At 42.3% G+C, this 17,175-nt stretch overlaps 1 protein-coding gene across 1 annotated transcript in view; it reads left to right on the top strand.

Annotated features, from left to right (window-relative positions):
* The window catches only part of RHBDF2 (rhomboid 5 homolog 2), a 1,958,103-nt gene that overhangs the window by 1,461,028 nt on the left and 479,900 nt on the right, over positions 1–17,175 (top strand). The window lies entirely within an intron of this gene.

Raw genomic sequence — 17,175 nt, forward strand, 5'->3', positions numbered from 1 at the left:
ACACCCTCCAGTAATAAAATATACCAACTGTAACATTTCACCTATCTGAAGAATATTAAAATGAAACCTGTCTCTGCTTCTAGACTGCACAGCAGTGCTGTACAAGTTTAATACTTGTTTCTTGTTGCATCAGATCACACGATTATACTTTATTGTGACAATATCTTGTTGCCTTCCCCAACCAGAAAAGAATAAAAAAAGAAAGCATTTTTCAAAATGTGAACTAAATCAAACAGCCACATGAAATACTGTCTTTTAACTTGTATAAAAGAATGTGAGGTTGTTAATATTGCCTTTCATACATTTCAGACCCCCCTCAGATCAGGATAAATCAAAGAGAGGAGGTGTTTCACTGTTCATAATGGACAAGTACACTGCTAGATTGGTCCAACAACATGCCTCACTTGAGCTGCTCCATACCCAACTAATCATGGGTGCGACCCCTATCCTTGCTAGCTACAGATCTCCTAACATGAGTCTGGAAAACCACACCTTATTCATAAATCTACTGGAATCTCTTAACATTCAGCCTAACACCATACTTAAGGGTGACATCAACTACCCCTCCATAAATTTGAAGACTTATTTTTGGACTTCATCAACAAAAACACCCTGTAGCAACTGGTTAGCTCCCCAATTAGATATACAGATATCTTAGACCTATTACTCACCAACATAGGGGGGATGCTGCTACTTCCCATCAATTAACTCCTCCCTGGTAAGATCTGACCAGAAAATGGTAAGTCTTATATTAACTACATTTACTGCTGTGGTAATTCGTGTCACCATTCATAATTCTTTAACAGTTTTGTCCCCAGATATCTACAGTGTGACATACTGGAATTCATTTTGGCAGTGCAGAACTTACGGATGGTATCTAACCATTGCCAACAGTTGGCTCACCCTTGTTGGAGTAATCTAGTCCTCGTGTTATTTGATGAATATCACCTTAAATTAGCAGTTTATTCTTCTCGCAGTTTTACTTTTGTTCGTGCATGGTTTTGTGTCTCTGTGGCTGGACTGCAGTAATGGCTCTTGCATGAAGATGTCAGAATTTGTATTTGACTCTGCAACTGATCCAGAATTCTGCAGTTTGGCTATTTATGATGACATCTCAGCACCACCACACTGCACCAGTACTACAGGGTGATATAATTTATAAATTTCTTGTCTATGTGTGTAATGCCCCCACATATCTTGGCTGTCTGTATCTTTGGGAGCTACTTAACTGGTATTGGCCTGTTTGTGCTATATGTATTTCCAACCCACCCTTGGGTTGCTTGGAGGTTTTAGGGATTGGCAAGACTCAGGGGCAAAGTTTGGAAGAGCACATACTATGAGGACTGGACAGTGACAAACACCTGGTCCAGAAGGGAGAGCCAGCTACCAATGGTCAGATATTCCTACGTATTGCACTACCAAAATGAATTCCAGTCTGTCATACTGTAGATAATATCTAGGGACAAAACTCGAGAAGAATAATGAATGGTGACTTGAATTGCGACAGCAGTAAATGTAATAATGGGAGAAATGTATACTGTCACCCTGAGGGTTTCCAGTGGAAGTCATCAGTCCTCTTTTTTTTCTTGTAGTGCTTAGTTGACATGTATTCAAATAAATCTTATTGTGAATTTTGTACATAACTGATACCTTTGCATTCCTTTTTCTTTGTGCAGTCTATACTTCCACCCAAAATCCCTTTGTTTCAACCCCTACATTACCTGACTCCAACTTAGTCTTTTGAGTCAGTGTCACACCCAGCCCCTCATTTGTCAAACTATGTAGTATTGTTGCTCTATAGGAAATGATTGACCTACCCCACATCCCAAAGAATCACTGCAGTCCTGCTTTTCCCGGCTTCCAGCCTAGCTGTTAACATGTTGGAGCTAGCTCCTCTGAACCCTTGCAATCTCTGCAAAGCTCAAATAACTTTAATCAGAAGGTGATACCAGAGTCATAGTTTTTCTAAAGGCTCATTTCAGTCAAGTGATACAAGGCTGTATTTATTTCTTTGTAGATCATATTACAGCCTTCAGCCTGTTATCCCACCATGTGTCAGGAGCTGCATACAAGGAGGCCTCTTTTTCTAAGCAGATTGCTACTAGTGATTCTGTTATTGTCTGATGCTGGCTTTAGATATGAAAGGAGTGTAGTGGAAGTGAGGAGAGAGGTTCCATCCAACAAAGTTAGCTGTCAGTGTTGAGATCTTTTTTAATAAAAAAATCCTAGTCAGAACTATCACATTTGAGTGTGAAGGCACAACAAGGACATATTTGTGTGAGGTAGATTTTATTAACCAAAGTGAGGTTACCTAGTTTTGTGAGTAAAGCATTTCCTAAACTGCAGAGCCATAAAATCTTTTCACGAAGGTGTTATTATTTTGAAATCAGATACTTATTTGCTCATAGTTTAATGTAGTATTAGGTTGTTGTGAAATGTTTTCATGCAAGCAGTAGACATCTCTGGGTTCACAAAAACAGTGGAGTACAGGATTTTTGCATTTGTAATTTTTGCTTGGGAAAAACTTTGATAGCACCCCCCCACCCCCACCCCCACACCAAAAGCATTTGGAATTTTTTTAGCTAGTGTGTGTGTGTGTGTGTCTGATTGTAACTGGGGCATTTTTGTAAAGTCAGGCTACCTGTAAAATGAGAGAACAATGCTCTTGAATTGCTAAGTAGTGGTTTGAGTTACGGCTGTAAAGAAATTAGCTTTAGAAATTGTTTGCTAGTTTATTGTAATATTCCCAGATGCTGAGTAAAGACTCAATTTATCTTCATTATTTGGGACCATTTTGCTACTGTATTTCTTTTGCCACCACTGGTCTAAACTTTAATAGCTATATTGTAGTTATGTATCTGAAGTTTTCTTTTCTGTCTTATGTTTGATAAGAAAAGGAAGGTGTTTTGACTTGTCACTTTTGGTTGTGAATGTCAGCATGTGTGAAGCTCTCAGTTCTGCTCACACCCATACTAACGTAGCATATCCTTAATGTGGTACTACATATTTTTGATTACCCTTGCTGCCTTTGTATGTTGGGTTAATACTAGGCTGGTTGAGTCTTTGTACTTTATGGTTTATTGACATGCACATGAAGATCTTACTGTGATGCAGTCTATTCTGCCATGCTCCTCACCTCTGCTTATACCCTAGAGACTTGCAACAAAGCCAAAGGACAGTCAGGGGGAGACTGCAATCTCCACAGGGGTTTGCAGTGAAAAATGCAGTGCATACTTGGTTCCAAACTGCCATGGAATCGATCAAGGACCCTGGGAATTTTCTACCTAAGGAAAAAAAAAAAAATGTGGAGAAGTATCCAGAGACCAGGAGTGATTTGATGTTCTTCGTGCTTCACTGTTGCAGTCATCACATTTGGGTTATCTGCCTGCAGGTAGCAGTCAGCCAGCCTAAATACCGAAGTCTTCGGATTTCTGCATCGGTTTCTGTCACTTCTTCCTTGATGTCAAGTTGTCAGGGGTATAAAACATGCAAACGACACCATTACCCCAGTCTTTCTTGCTGTGCGGTGCCCGAAGCAGAAGCAGTTCGCAAGTGCCGGTCGGCCATCTCCTGAAATTTTCGTTTTCGAGTTTCAGACCCAAAGTCTTCAAAAATGAGAAGTACCCCGTTGGGGATACTTTTTTTCTTGCTCTAACCGATGTCAGAAAAAAATAACAATTGTCTTGCCTGTGGAAAGCAAATACCTCATTTTCATTCTTACTGCGTCACCTGTTTAGGCCCGGACCACAATGTCCCTCGCCCTCGATTTTGTGCCTTGTTCAACACCCAAACTATTCGTTATTGGGCTATTTTTGTAGCTAAATACTTTAGTTCTCGATCTCCGTACTCCGAAATGGCTTTGTTAAGCCATCTGACTACCGATCTTCCAAAAAAAGTAAGGATAAAGACAGAGATCGCATAGGTCCAGAACTGCAGACGATGCTTCCGTTAAGCTAGTCACCAGTCCGTTGGTACTCAATGAGGTGCTTTTGCAGCCCCTGATACCCGCTACTTATGATTTGCAGGCCTCTACTAAGATACATTCTGAGTCCGGTATGCTGCGAGATGCTTCTTCGACTATGGAACCTGCGGATGTCTCTACATTGGATGGGTCCGGAGCTGCTGTGCAGGCACCGGCTTCTGATGGTGTATTCAGACCTACAGACTTTCATATTAAACCGAGGGCATCATTTCCAACTAGAAGTACCAAATTCCTCAGGCCTAAAACTCGCACTAAGCCTAGAAAACTGACAACCAAACCGCTGACTCAGGCCCATATGCCTCAAAAACAAATGCTTAGAATGGCTGAAGACCTTATTACCTTAATTAGGGGAAGCCAGCCTTCCCCCTCTAAGAGACCTAGAACTGATTTTTCTTTATGATTCTTCTGATCAGGAATCTGATATCTCTGCTTCTTCTGATTACCAGGATTTGCCCTTACCTACTTATGAAGATTCTGATGCAGAGGATTCCATTCCTTCTGCTTCCCCTCCGGAAGATTTTTCTTTTGATGAAACCTTGCATACCCTTAGGGAGCATTTCCGCTGGGAAGGCCAGGACTATTCCGAGCCCAAAAAGAGACTTAGGGAATTCTTACTCCTGCCTCAACACAGGCCTCTAGCTATCCCTCCTGTTCTGGCTATTGTAGATGAGGTTTTCTTGGAATCTAGCCTTATCCCAGACACTTTACCTCCAGCTCCCAGAAAACCTGACAGGTACTACAGAGTACCTGACTCTCACAAGTTCCTCTTCAAGAATCCTACTGCGGATCCAGAGACCATTTCCCAAGGACCAAAAGGCATTAAGGCTACTGCTGCCAAAAATCCTACCCCTTCTGATAGAGATTCTACAGCCTTAGACAGATTGGGTAAGAAGGTATACACTTCTGCTACTTTGGCCATTAGGGCTTCAAATTGCCAGTTTCATATGTTAAAGCATCAGCAGCATATTATGGGACTACTTAACAGAAAATGATGTTGATTCCTGACTGTGCTGAACACAAAGACTTGCAAGATTTAATGCATTCTGCAGAATAAGTTGGTAAACATATTTTGCAGTGTGGTTTTTATGATGTAGAAGCATCTTGCAGGGCTGCTGTCACTGGGTCTGTACTTAGAAGGCATGCTTGGCTTAAGGAACAAAACTTGCCAGATCATGTTAGAGCTAAATTACTGGATGCACTCTTAAACCAAGACCGCCTTTTTGGCAAAGCTGAATCTATGCAAACTGTTTTCTACATGTACAGCCTCCCAGATTCAGTAGGCATTGGCCTTCAGGGAACTGGTCCTTTCCAGTCCCTTCCAGGCCTTCTCAGTCCAAACCCAGGAACAGCAGACCACCAAGACTTCAGTCTCAGGCTACGCACAGATCTAAGCAGTGGGGGGCTCCCAATTACAAAGCAGGGAGTAGTAAGCCACCCCCCCCAAGGAAAAAAGGCACAATGACTTAACCTTAACCCTTCCAAGCCCTGCTCATCTACTTGCTCCCTTAGGAGGAAAGCTCGCCCTGCATGCAAAAAACTGGGAACTCATTACCCCGGACAAATGGGTTTTGAACAGTTTCCCGAGGATACAGATTCCACTTCCACACACTACCAACCGCAAATGGTTGGCCAGACCTCCCCCCAAATCAATGGGTGGAGGCCCAACAGCAGGTTCTCTCTCTTCTCAGTATCAGGGCTATTTAACCTGTCCCAGCAGAACAAAGGGGACAAGGTTTTTGTGCAAGACTTTTTCTGGTACCCAGAAAAGAAAACTCCTGGCATCCTATCCTGGACCTCTCTATTCTCAACACCTTTCTGGTGGTTCCAAAATGCTAACTCTTCAATAGCTTCTTCCTATGCTAGCCAAGGATGCCTGGCTGACAACCCTAGACTTAAAGGAAGCTTACCTGCACATCCCAATAAGAGAATCCTGCAGACAATAACTACATTTCAGGGCGGGCTCCATGCGCTTTCAGTTCTCTGCACTTTTCTTTGGCTTATCTACTGTGCCCAGGGTGTTCACAAAGTGTGTAGCTCCAGCCATTGCATTTTGCAGGCAGAGAAATATTCAAATTTACCCCTGCCTGGACTATTGTCTGATACAGATAGAAAGCCAGGACTTGCTATTACAACACCTGGCATTTTTAAAGAAGCTTCTAACCTTACTGGGGTACACCATCAACGAAAAGAAATCTCACCTAGTACCCTGCCAACAGATTGTATTCCTGGGAGCAAGCTTGAACACAACTTCCCAGATGGCATTCCTTACGCTGGAGAAACAAGTTTATTTCGCGACCTATTTCAAACTATTGGCCACAAAAACCCAGCTATCTGCAAGGAAAATACTGCAAGCTCTGGGGTTCATGGCCTCTTGCATTCTGCTAATTCTATATGCAAGACTGCATATGAGGAAACTCCAATGGTATCTAAAAAGTCTATGGTGTCAACATTCTCAAGACATGGAAACAATGATTCATATCATTCCTTGTCTAAGGACAGAGTTCCTTTGGTGGACAGAGGCCTGCTACCACAACAAGGGACTCCCTTTCACTCTACCCCCTGCTGCCCAAACCCTAACAGACACATCAGACTATGCATGGGGGCTCACATGGCAGGGCAGTGCATTCAAGGCAAATGGAACCCGAGACAGATGCACCTGCATATCAATCAAAAAGAAATGTTAGCTGTACAGAATGCTGTGACAGCCTTCAAAGACCTTATTCTTCCAGGACAACTATTGGTAAAGACAGACAACACAGTTATGTGGTACATAAGCAGGGGGGAACCCACTCCTACCCTCTCTACAGACTAGTCATGGCTCTGTGGAGCACAGCCTTGAGCTACCAAGTGCACCTACTAACTCAATTCCTGCCAGGCAAACTAAATTCACTGGTAGACGACTTAAGCAGAAATCTCATGAACCCACACAAATGGAAACTAAAACCCAAAATATTCAACCTCTTGAAGAACAAATGGGGGGACCCCGGAGGTAGACCTGTTTGCCTCCCCTCAGAACTACCAAGTGAACAAATTCTGCACCAGAACTCCCCTCTCGGTTTATGCCTTTCCCCCTCTACCTCTCCTCTCGAAGATTCTACTAAAGATCAAACAGGACAAGCCAAGAACAATACTGATTGCACCAGACTGGCCACACCAGCACTGGTACCCCTTCTTGTGCAGTCTGACACTGCTACAACCATGGCATTTGCCTCAGACCCCTTCCCTACTGTCCCAGAAGGTGGGCCAGATTCTGCAGCCTCAGCTTCAAACCCTGAACCTTGCAGCCTGGCTAATTCCATGAGCTCTCCTCTGGCATCCCTCAGTAGGCAGGCGCGGGAAGTCATTTTGGAGACAAGGAGGCCTGGTACCAGAAAATCCTATGCTGAAAAGTGGAAAAGATACTGTTCCTGGAGCCAGGCTCAGGGGATGAGCACAACGGTGCCCAAGCTTTACCTCATATTCTAGAATACTTAACAGAAATGCTCCACAAGGGCCTATCCTTCTCGTCAATTAAGATTCATGCCTTTGCCATTTCAGCACATTATAATACTGTGCCACCCCCTCTTCTCTCACCCCTTGCTAAAACAATTCCTTAGAGGGGCCATAAATGTAAGACCCCCCCCCCCAGGAGAGCTCCCATTCCAGCCTGGGACCTTAACTTTGTATTGGAAAAGATTACTCTTTCCCCCCCTTTGAGCCAGCTGCAACAGCAGAGTTGAAAATCCTTTCTTGGAAAACAGCCTTAACTAGCCATCACTTCAGCAAGAGGAGTGTCTGAATTACAGGCCCTCATGGCAGTGGAACACTTCATTATCTTCCCTCAGGACTAATCCTTCCTTTATGCCCAAGGTGGTGTCTGGTGTGGCCCTAAACCAGTCCATTCATTTGCCTACTTTTTTCCCTAATCCACAAAACAAAGGGGAATGGATACTGCACTCTCTGGATGTGCACAGACAACTTAGATTTTATTTGGACAGGACTAAGCCTCTCAAAATCTGACCAGCTGCTAGTTGGCTTTGCTGCAGGGGCAGGGGGGAAGGCCATTTCAAAGCAAACCATTTCTAAATGGATAGCCCATTGCATTAATTTCTGCTACAAGCACCATGGAAAACCTACCCCAATGGGGATAAGATCACATTCCACCACGGCTGCATCTACCTCTATGGGATTTCTCAGAGTAGCCCCTACCAGGGACATCCTGGAAGCTGCTACATGGAGCTCTATACATACCTTCACCAAGCATTACCACCTGCCTATCTTTTCTAAATCCAGAACTGGATTTGCCACAGCAGTCTTGCAGGGCTTAATAGCTGGCCCTAATGCTCTTTAACTACCTCCTCCCTTCCATAGCTTTGGGAATCAACCCAAATGTGATGATTGCAACAGTGAAACATGAAGAACATAGTACAGTTGTGTACACTTGCCATAAATGTAGATGTTCGAGTGTATTCACTGTTGCAGTCCTGGTTACCCTCCCTCCAGCCCCCTGACTTCTCTTGGCTCTACCTTTCTTTCTTGTTTGGTGTGTGTGTGTGTGTGTGTGTGTGTGTATATATATATATATATATATATATATATATATATATTTTTTTTTTTTTTTCCATGCGTGTTTGATGGGGTGTACCATACCATATAATTGCTTCCTATTGTGGGGGCACCTGACATCTGGGGCAAGAAAAACTGATGTAATGTCGTCGCTGCATGTTTTATACCCCCTGATGACCTGATGTCATGGAGGAAGTGACTGCAACCGATGCAGAAATCCGAAGACTCTGGTATTCATGCCGGCTGAGGGCTACCTGCAGGCAGATAACCCAAATGTGATGACTGCAACAGTGAATACACTCTTAATATCTACATTTATGGTAAGTGTACACAACTGTACTTTTCCCTAGGTCAAGCAGTTCTGGACAGGATTTGGCAGTTTTGCAATCCACATTTCTGGCATCTGTCTCAGGCAAGGCTTTTGCTATGTTTACTGTACAGGCTCCCATATTGTTGGCTTTTCTCATCTCCACTTGGACCAAAGACTAGCATGCCTTCAGATACTGAGATGCTGTTTGTGTCAGAGGTCCATGTTCTGATTAGTGAAATAGAAGGCAGTGTCCCCAGAGTATTTATTTGTGAGGGGTTTCCTGGGTCATGGCACAAAGCTTTGGTTGCCCGCTCATGACCAGAGGCCTCCAGGTTGATTTTAGCCGAAGCCATAAGGCACACAACTCTGAAGAACAAACCAGTGTTATCCAACTTGGTTTGGTCCACTCCATTTCCTATGCTTCTTTCTACTAACTTTTCCCAATAATTCAGGATTTTGTCTTTCCTGAAAGACCAAAGAGCCATATCTGGAAAACTCTAAGGTGTCTGGGGTCCCCATTTAAGAAAGGGAATGCATGGAACCTACTGGGGAAGATTGTGTTACCCTTGGTTCTGAAGCATGTTAACTGACTTATGTGGGTCAGATGTCCTCTGCTGCTTATGTCTGACACTGAAAGCACTCTGTTGTCTGGATTTTCACAAGGAATTATTCCTTTGTGTGGGGACACCCTTCATAAGTTGAAGAGTTCACTGGGAGTCAAAAGCGTACTTGGATGTGCAGTTCAACTGTAGAGCTTTTGCAGGCCTGCAAAAACCTGGGCATGTGCTGTTCAGTCCTGGATGTCTCATAGGATGCTCAGCAGTGTAGCTGTGGGGACATATCTCCATTACCCCAACCTACTGCATGCCTAGGAAACTGGACCACTTTTACACGGTTAACAGAACCCATAAATTCCTTTGCAGGAATCCTGTAGCTTATTTGGGCTGTCCCTGGATTCCAGTCAGAGATCTGCCCCAGCTCTATCCAGGACCCCTGTTCCAAGTGACTAGGAGAGTCAACACATTTGGAAAAGGTATATAAATCTGCCACTCTTTCCTTCAGAGCCTTCACTTGCTGACCTTTTAGCAATCCCTGCTGGAGAAGGTTAGGGCTAAGGCAGAGAGATTTTCCAATAAGGATACGAAATGGGAGCTGTATGGTCTCTCTGCTCAGGTGGTCAGACACACCAAGAAATGTGCATATGATATGATGTAATTCAGTGCATTATATAGAGCAGCAGCCACAAGGTTTGCAGTTTGGAGATGTATCTAGTTCAGGATTTGGCCCTTTCCAGACCATGTAAAGATGGCACCTCCTTAGCAAACTTGGGTAATGACTTCTTTTTTAGACCCCCTGTTGAAATGTATTCGAGAGACTGGAAAAAAAGGGCAAAACCATGCAATCTGTCAAACAGCTGTTTCAAGTCCAGGCTTCCAAAAACCTACTTAATCTTGTCCCTTATATCCTAAACAAGACAGTAATTAGTCAGGTAAGGGACTTCCGAGATAGCAGTATGCTTGAGCTGCACATCGAGCTGAGCTGTTCAAATGAGGAAACCAACAAACTGGAAAAAAATGGCAAGTTTGTCAGTCTGACAGTAACTCCATATTTATGAAAACGGCAGAGAAATGTTTGCCCTGAACTGGTGGAGAATAAAGATGAAAAAGCAGTTTGGGGTGGGTGTTAGAAGAAATGCATCTGTGTTTGCCTCAAGCTAAAATGTAAACCCAAAAACCAATACTGAACAGTCTGTCTTTGTGTAGGAGAGATTGTGTCTTTTTAATTGGGTAGACTTCTCAGTAGCCTTACAGAAGCTATAGATGGTGACCATTCAGTGCTTGCAGAAGATCTTGACCTGGCAAAGGCTATGACACCATTCACCATGCTGGCATCATAAAAAAACTAAATGCTTAAAAAGTTAAACCCAATTGTGATAAAATGGATAGCAAAATGACAAAGACCGACCTTGCTTAGTGCAGGTTGTGGGTTCTTCATTAGAAAACATGAATCTGACCGGCAGTGATCCTCAGTGCTTGGTGCTAGGACCTCTCCTTTTTTGGATTTACTACTTACATCTCCAAGTAGAGAGCCAAGTCCTAGGGTTAACAAAGTTTGAAGATGACTGCAGTTAATTGCCAAGTCATCCTTTGACATTCAAACCCTCAAGAATGAACTCTCCCTCGTGAGCTGTTGATGTACATAAATGCTAAAAAGTGTAATATCACTTTTGTTAGACACACACTCCCCTCATTATACTTTATGGACATCACACCAGTACAAAATGAAAATGTAGTTAGAAACGTAGATACTTGAGTTGATAGCTTCCTCTCTCTTGACTATTCTGTGATACAGAATCCGTTTGTTTAGTCCAGCTAATTGCAGAAGGAATGCCATCAAGGTGTAAAGTGGTAATCATTCTTTTATATACAGCATTGATCTAACTAATTATGGGGTAGAATGCCCTCTTTTGGATGTATCTCCATAAACTTAAATAATTATAAAGACTATAAAGGTTCCTAACCAAAGATTAGAGGCCTGAAGGCTCTATCCCTGTATTCAGTGTCTTATCGACTTTAGGGGGGAGCTTGTCTTGCTTATAGCTGCATGAGAGACCTTGTTGTCCTTGATCTCCTGTTTCTCAGCATGTCCAATATTTCCATCAGTAGTAGAACCATGGACCTAAATCTCCAGCAACAGATAAACAGTGAATGGACAGGTTTATAATCCTTTGCCTCCCAAACCTCTGGAATAAATGCCGTCTGTACGTTATGCAGTACAGTTGTTTGTCTTCCTTTAAACATAAACAAGTTGACTTGATGGGTATCCACATAATTACTCTGGGATTGACTGGTATGGCATTCCTGGAGAAAGGAGGTGAGGTCTGAATGTGAGGGTACTGGGAAGGAGGGAGAAGTGATAAGAATCAGTGGCCTCGGAATATTTGTGAATCCAAGAATAAAAAGATGATGGACAGTAGTTTGGAGGAAAAAAATCATCCGGATGCACTCTGAAGTATTTAAAATTAGTGGAACTTTAATAGTGTGTATGAAAGTAAATGACGAAAGACTGGAAGCAGTTAATGAAGTCTTGGAAAATTATGCTGAAGATGCTGTGAACCCTCCCAAAGGCTGATAACTTAGTTTGTCATTCTTTTTTTTTTTCAAGCTTTTATGGGATGAGCAGTATCAGAAGGTTATGGAGCTGCAAATAGGCAAGGAGAGAGAACTTTTGAGGCTCCATACCCAACTAATCATGGGTGCGACCCCTAGCCTTGCTAGCTACAGAAATCCTAACATGAGTCTGGAAAACTACACCTCATTCATAAATCTACTGGAATCTCTTAACCTTCAGCCTAACACCATACTTATGGGTGACATCAACTACCCCTCCATAAATTGGGAGACTTGTTTTTGGACTTCATCAACAAAAACACCCTGTAGCAACTGGTTAGCTCCCCATTTAGGCATACAGATATCTTAGACCTAATACTCACCAACATAGGGGGGATGCTACTTCCTCCCATCAATTAACTCCTCCCTGATAAGATCTGACCAGAAAATGGTAAATCTTATATTACTACATTTACTGCTGTGGCAATTCATGTCACCATTCATAATTCTTTTCCAGTTTTGTCCCCAGATATTATCTACAGTGTGACATACTGGAATTCATTTTGGCAGTGCAGAACTTACGGATGATATCTGACCATTGCCGACAGTTGGCACACCCTTGTGGAGTAGTCTAGTCCTCATGTTATCATTTGATGAATAGTGCCTTAAATTAGCAGTTTATTCTTCTAGCAGTTTTACTTTTGGTAGTGCATGGTTTTGTCTCGTGGCTGGACTGCAGTAATGGCTCTTGCGTGAAGACGTCAGAATTTGTCCTGGACTCTGCAGCTGATGCAGAATTCTGCAATTTGGCTATTTATGATGGCATCTCAGCACCACCACACTGCACCAGTACTGCAGGGTGTGCACTGACTGCTAGTTCTGTTACATATAATTTATAAATTTCTTGTCCATGTGCGTAATGCCCCTACATATCTTGGCTGTCCGTATCTTAGGGAGCTACTTCACTGGTATTGGCCTGTTTGTGCTGTATGTATTTCCACCCCACCCTTGGGCTGCTTGGAGGTTTTAGGGATTGGCAAGACTCAGGGGCCAAGTTTGGAAGAGCACATAATATGAGGACTGGACAGTGACAAAACACCTGGTCCAGAAGGGAGAGCCAGTTGTTACCAATGGTCAGATATCATTCCTACGTATTGCACTATCAAAATGAATTCCAGTCTGTCGTACTGTAGATAATATCTAGGGATAAAACTGGAGAAGAATAATGAATGGTGACTTGAATTGTGACAGCAGTAAATGTAATAATAGGAGAAATGTATACTGTCACCCTGAAGGTTTCCGGTGGTAGTCATCAGTCTTCTCTTTTTTTCTTGTTGTGCTTAGTTGACATGCATTCAGATAAATCTTATTGTGAATTTTGTACATAACTGATACCTTTGCATTCCTTTTTCTTTGTGCAGTCCATACTTCCACCCAGAATCCCTTTGTTTCAACCCCTACATTACCTGACTCCAACTTAGTCTTTTGAATCAGTGTCGCACCCAGCCCCTCATTTGTCAAACTATGTAGTATTGTTGCTCTATAGGAAATGATTGACCTACCCCACATTCCAAAGAATCACTGCAGTCCTGCCTTCCTCATGTCCTTTGGCACATCTTTTCCCGGCTTCCAGCCTAGCTGTTAACATGCTGGAGCTAGCTCCTCTGAACCCTTGCTATCTCTCCAAAGCTCAAATAACTTTAATCAGAAGGTGATACCACAGAGTCATAGTTTTTCTAAAGGCTCATTTCAGTCAAGTGATACAAGGCTGTATTACAGCCTTCAGCCTGTTATCCCACCATGTGTCAGGAGCTGCATACAAGGAGGCAGTTGCCTCTTTTTCTAAGCAGATTGCTACTAGTGATTCTGATATTGTCTGATGCTGGCTTTAGATATGAAAGAGTGTAGTGAGAGAGGTTCCACCCAGCAAAGTCAGCTGTGAGTGTTGCGATCTTTTTTAATAAAAAATTCCTAGTCAGAGCTATCCCATTTGAGTGTGAGGGCACCGCAAGGACACATTTGTGTCAGGTAGATTTTATTAACCAAAGTGAGGTTACTTAGTTTTGTGAGTAAAGCATTTCCTAAACTGCAGAGCCATAAAATCTTTTCACGAAGGTGTTGCTATTTTGAAATCGGATACTTATTTGCTCATAGTTTAATGTAGTATTAGGTTGTTGTGAAATGTTTTCATGCAAGCAGTCGACATATCTGGGTTCACAAAAACAGTGGAGTAGAGGATTTTTGCATTTGTAATTTTACCTGGGAAAAGATTTGATACCCCCACACACACACACACATGAAAAGCATTTGGAAATTTTTTAAGCTAGTGTGTGGTAGTTTGGTGTGTGTGTATCTGTTTGGTTGTAACTGGGGCATTTTTATAAAGTTAGGCTACCTGTAAAATGAGAGAACAATGCACTTCATTTCTGAATTGCTAAATAGTTGCTTGAGTTATGGCTGTAAAGAAATGTACTTTAGAAAATTGTTAGCTAGTTTATTGTAATATTCCCAGATGCTGAGTAAAGACTCAATTTATCTTCATTATTTGGGACCATTTTGCTACTGTATTTCTTTTGCCACCACTGGTCTAAACTTTAATAGCTATATTGTAGTTATGTATCTGAAGTTTTCTTTTCTGTCTTATGTTTGATAAGAAAAGGAAGGTGTTTTGACTTGTCACTTTTGGTTGTGAATGTCAGCATGTGTGAAGCTCTCAGTTCTGCTCACACCCATACTAACGTAGCATATCCTTAATGTAGTACTACATATTTTTGATTACCCTTGCTGCCTTTGTATGTTGGTAATACTAGGCTGGTTGAGTCTTTGTACTTTATGGTTTATTGACATGCACATGAAGATCTTACTGTGATGCAGTCTATTCTGCCATGCTCCTCACCTCTGCTTATACCCTAGAGACTTGCAACAAAGCCAAAGGACAGTCAGGGGGAGACTGCAATCTCCCCAGGGGTTTGCAGTGAAAAATGCAGTGCTTACTTGGTTCCAAACTGCCATGGAATCGATCAAGACCCCTGGGAATTTTCTACCTAAGGAAAAAAAGCGTGGAGAAGTATCAAGAGACCAGGAGTGATTTGATTCCCTAGGTCAAGCAGTTCTGGACAGGGTTTGGCAGTTTTGCAGTCCACATTTCTGGCAGCTTTCTCAGGCAAGGATTTTGCTGTTTACTCTACAGGCTCCCACATTGTTGGCATTTCTGATCTCCACTTGGACCAAAGACTAGCATTCCTTCTGATATTGAGGTGCTGTCTGTGTCAGAGGTCCATGTTCTGTTTAGTGAAGTGGAAGGCTGTCCCCCCAGAGTATTTATTTGTGAAGGGTTTCCTGGGTCCTGGCCCAAAGCCTTGGTTGCCTGCTCATGACCCGAGGCCTCCAGGTTGATTTTAGCCGAAGCCATAAGACACAAAACTCTGAAGAACAAACCAGTGTTATCCAACTTGCTTTGGTCCCCTCCATGGACTTGCAGATCGAGAGGGCACATTGAGTGTATACCACAAATAATGTAGTAAGAAGAGCTCCGACACCCCCTGTAGTCATAATATAAGCATTTCAGCAAAAGGAATTTCTCTTGTTGAAAATGTGGCAAACAGTAAAGGTCTAGAATATTTGTGTGAAGCCTGGGTATTTATAGAAAAGTATTACTGTTGTTACACCAGATGGAGGAGGTACATATTTATTCCCATTATATATAAATGATGTAAGGCTGGAGTGAGATTTAAATTAATATGCCCTGCATGCTTTAGAATGCTTTATTCTAAATGGTGGAAAACCTGTGTGGAAGCTGAACAGGTCTTGGAAATCGTTGCAACAACCTGAGGAAGAAGTAGAATCCTAGCCATCAAAAAATAGTTTTTTTTGGGGGGGGGGGGGCAGAGAGAGAGAATGCTGGCTAAACTACTAAAACCTACTTGTCATTTTAATCACCTTTCCCAGGCATTCAACCAATTCTAATACACACCCATTTTAGCTCCTCCACCTGCCTCTTCTTTGCCCAAACCCTCACACATCCCAATTCTGTCATGTTCCACGCTGGTTATTCACCCTTCTTCCTTAAAGTTAGCTTATTCATTCTCCTGTTTTACCTTTCTCATACCCAGCTTGCTACTTCCTTATACTTACCCTCTGAATAACAAGTTCTAGCTGTAGTTTCTCTTAATCAAATCTCTCATACGTCTTAACTGCTAATCTAACCAATCCCAACCAGCCTATTAAACTCCATCGTCCGGGTTCTTTCTCCAGTATACTCTCCAAATACAAACAACTTAATATTTTACACTTATTAATTACTCTGTCTTATTTCATTTCTTTCTTTATTTAACCCAGGTAGTATTGCTTTGATGTTAACCCCCAGTACTGATTTATTTGTCTGTGCAACACAAGCGTACTCTTCCTAAGTCTGGCTGCTTCTCTTTTCTTGTGCTTTCCCACCTTGAAGCTGAAATCGTTACAGTCGTACCTCTATGCATGAATTCTACAATCAGCCTTTCCAGCAGGTGTACTATCATTCACTCGTCAACTCTAACTACACCCAGTATATTAAGTGAGTCTCCTAACATTTTTGTCAAATGCAAAATTCTTATCTCACCTTACAGTCACCACAAAGTAAAGGAAAAAATAAAAATTACAATGACTACTACTAGTAGCACGGATGTATTCTTCTAAAATAGCATCTCCCCAGCCCCATTTTCTACTGTCAACTCTACCACTCCTTCATCCCCAGTTACACAGCCTTTCCTTTCTTCATCCAAGCATAAACATCTATAGCATCTGCAACAGAGTTAAATAACTTCACACATGGATTTCCCTGTACAACACCACAAGTTCATTATGTCAGTTTACTGCTGCAATAATCTTAGCTTATTTAACTTGTGTCCTGCCAAGGATGTAACAGCCGAACAGCTTTGAAACCTTCAGGTCACCTTCCACATGCTCTTAACCTTTAGAGCAGCTCAAGCTGAGCACCAAGCTCTAAAGAGCTTTCCTGCCACAGAAGAGAGAGCGCTTCTCTGTGGGCTTCTAAGGGTCAACTGATCAACTGTCAGTGTATACTTTCTTTGCTCAGCAAATAACTTTGTGAAAAACCTTCCACATTAAAAAAAAAATAAATTGTTTTAATGTGCTTTCCTGTTTAGGAAAGCTTTTTTTTTAATGGTAGGAGTTTGTGTTTTAATAGACTGTCATGAGACTTTACTTTTAAACAGGAGTGCATTTTT

Source organism: Protopterus annectens, chromosome 12.part0 (genome assembly GCF_019279795.1).
Source record: "Protopterus annectens isolate FY-2018-M chromosome 12.part0, PAN1.0, whole genome shotgun sequence".
In the NCBI taxonomy this organism is placed as follows: Eukaryota; Metazoa; Chordata; order Ceratodontiformes; family Protopteridae; genus Protopterus; species Protopterus annectens.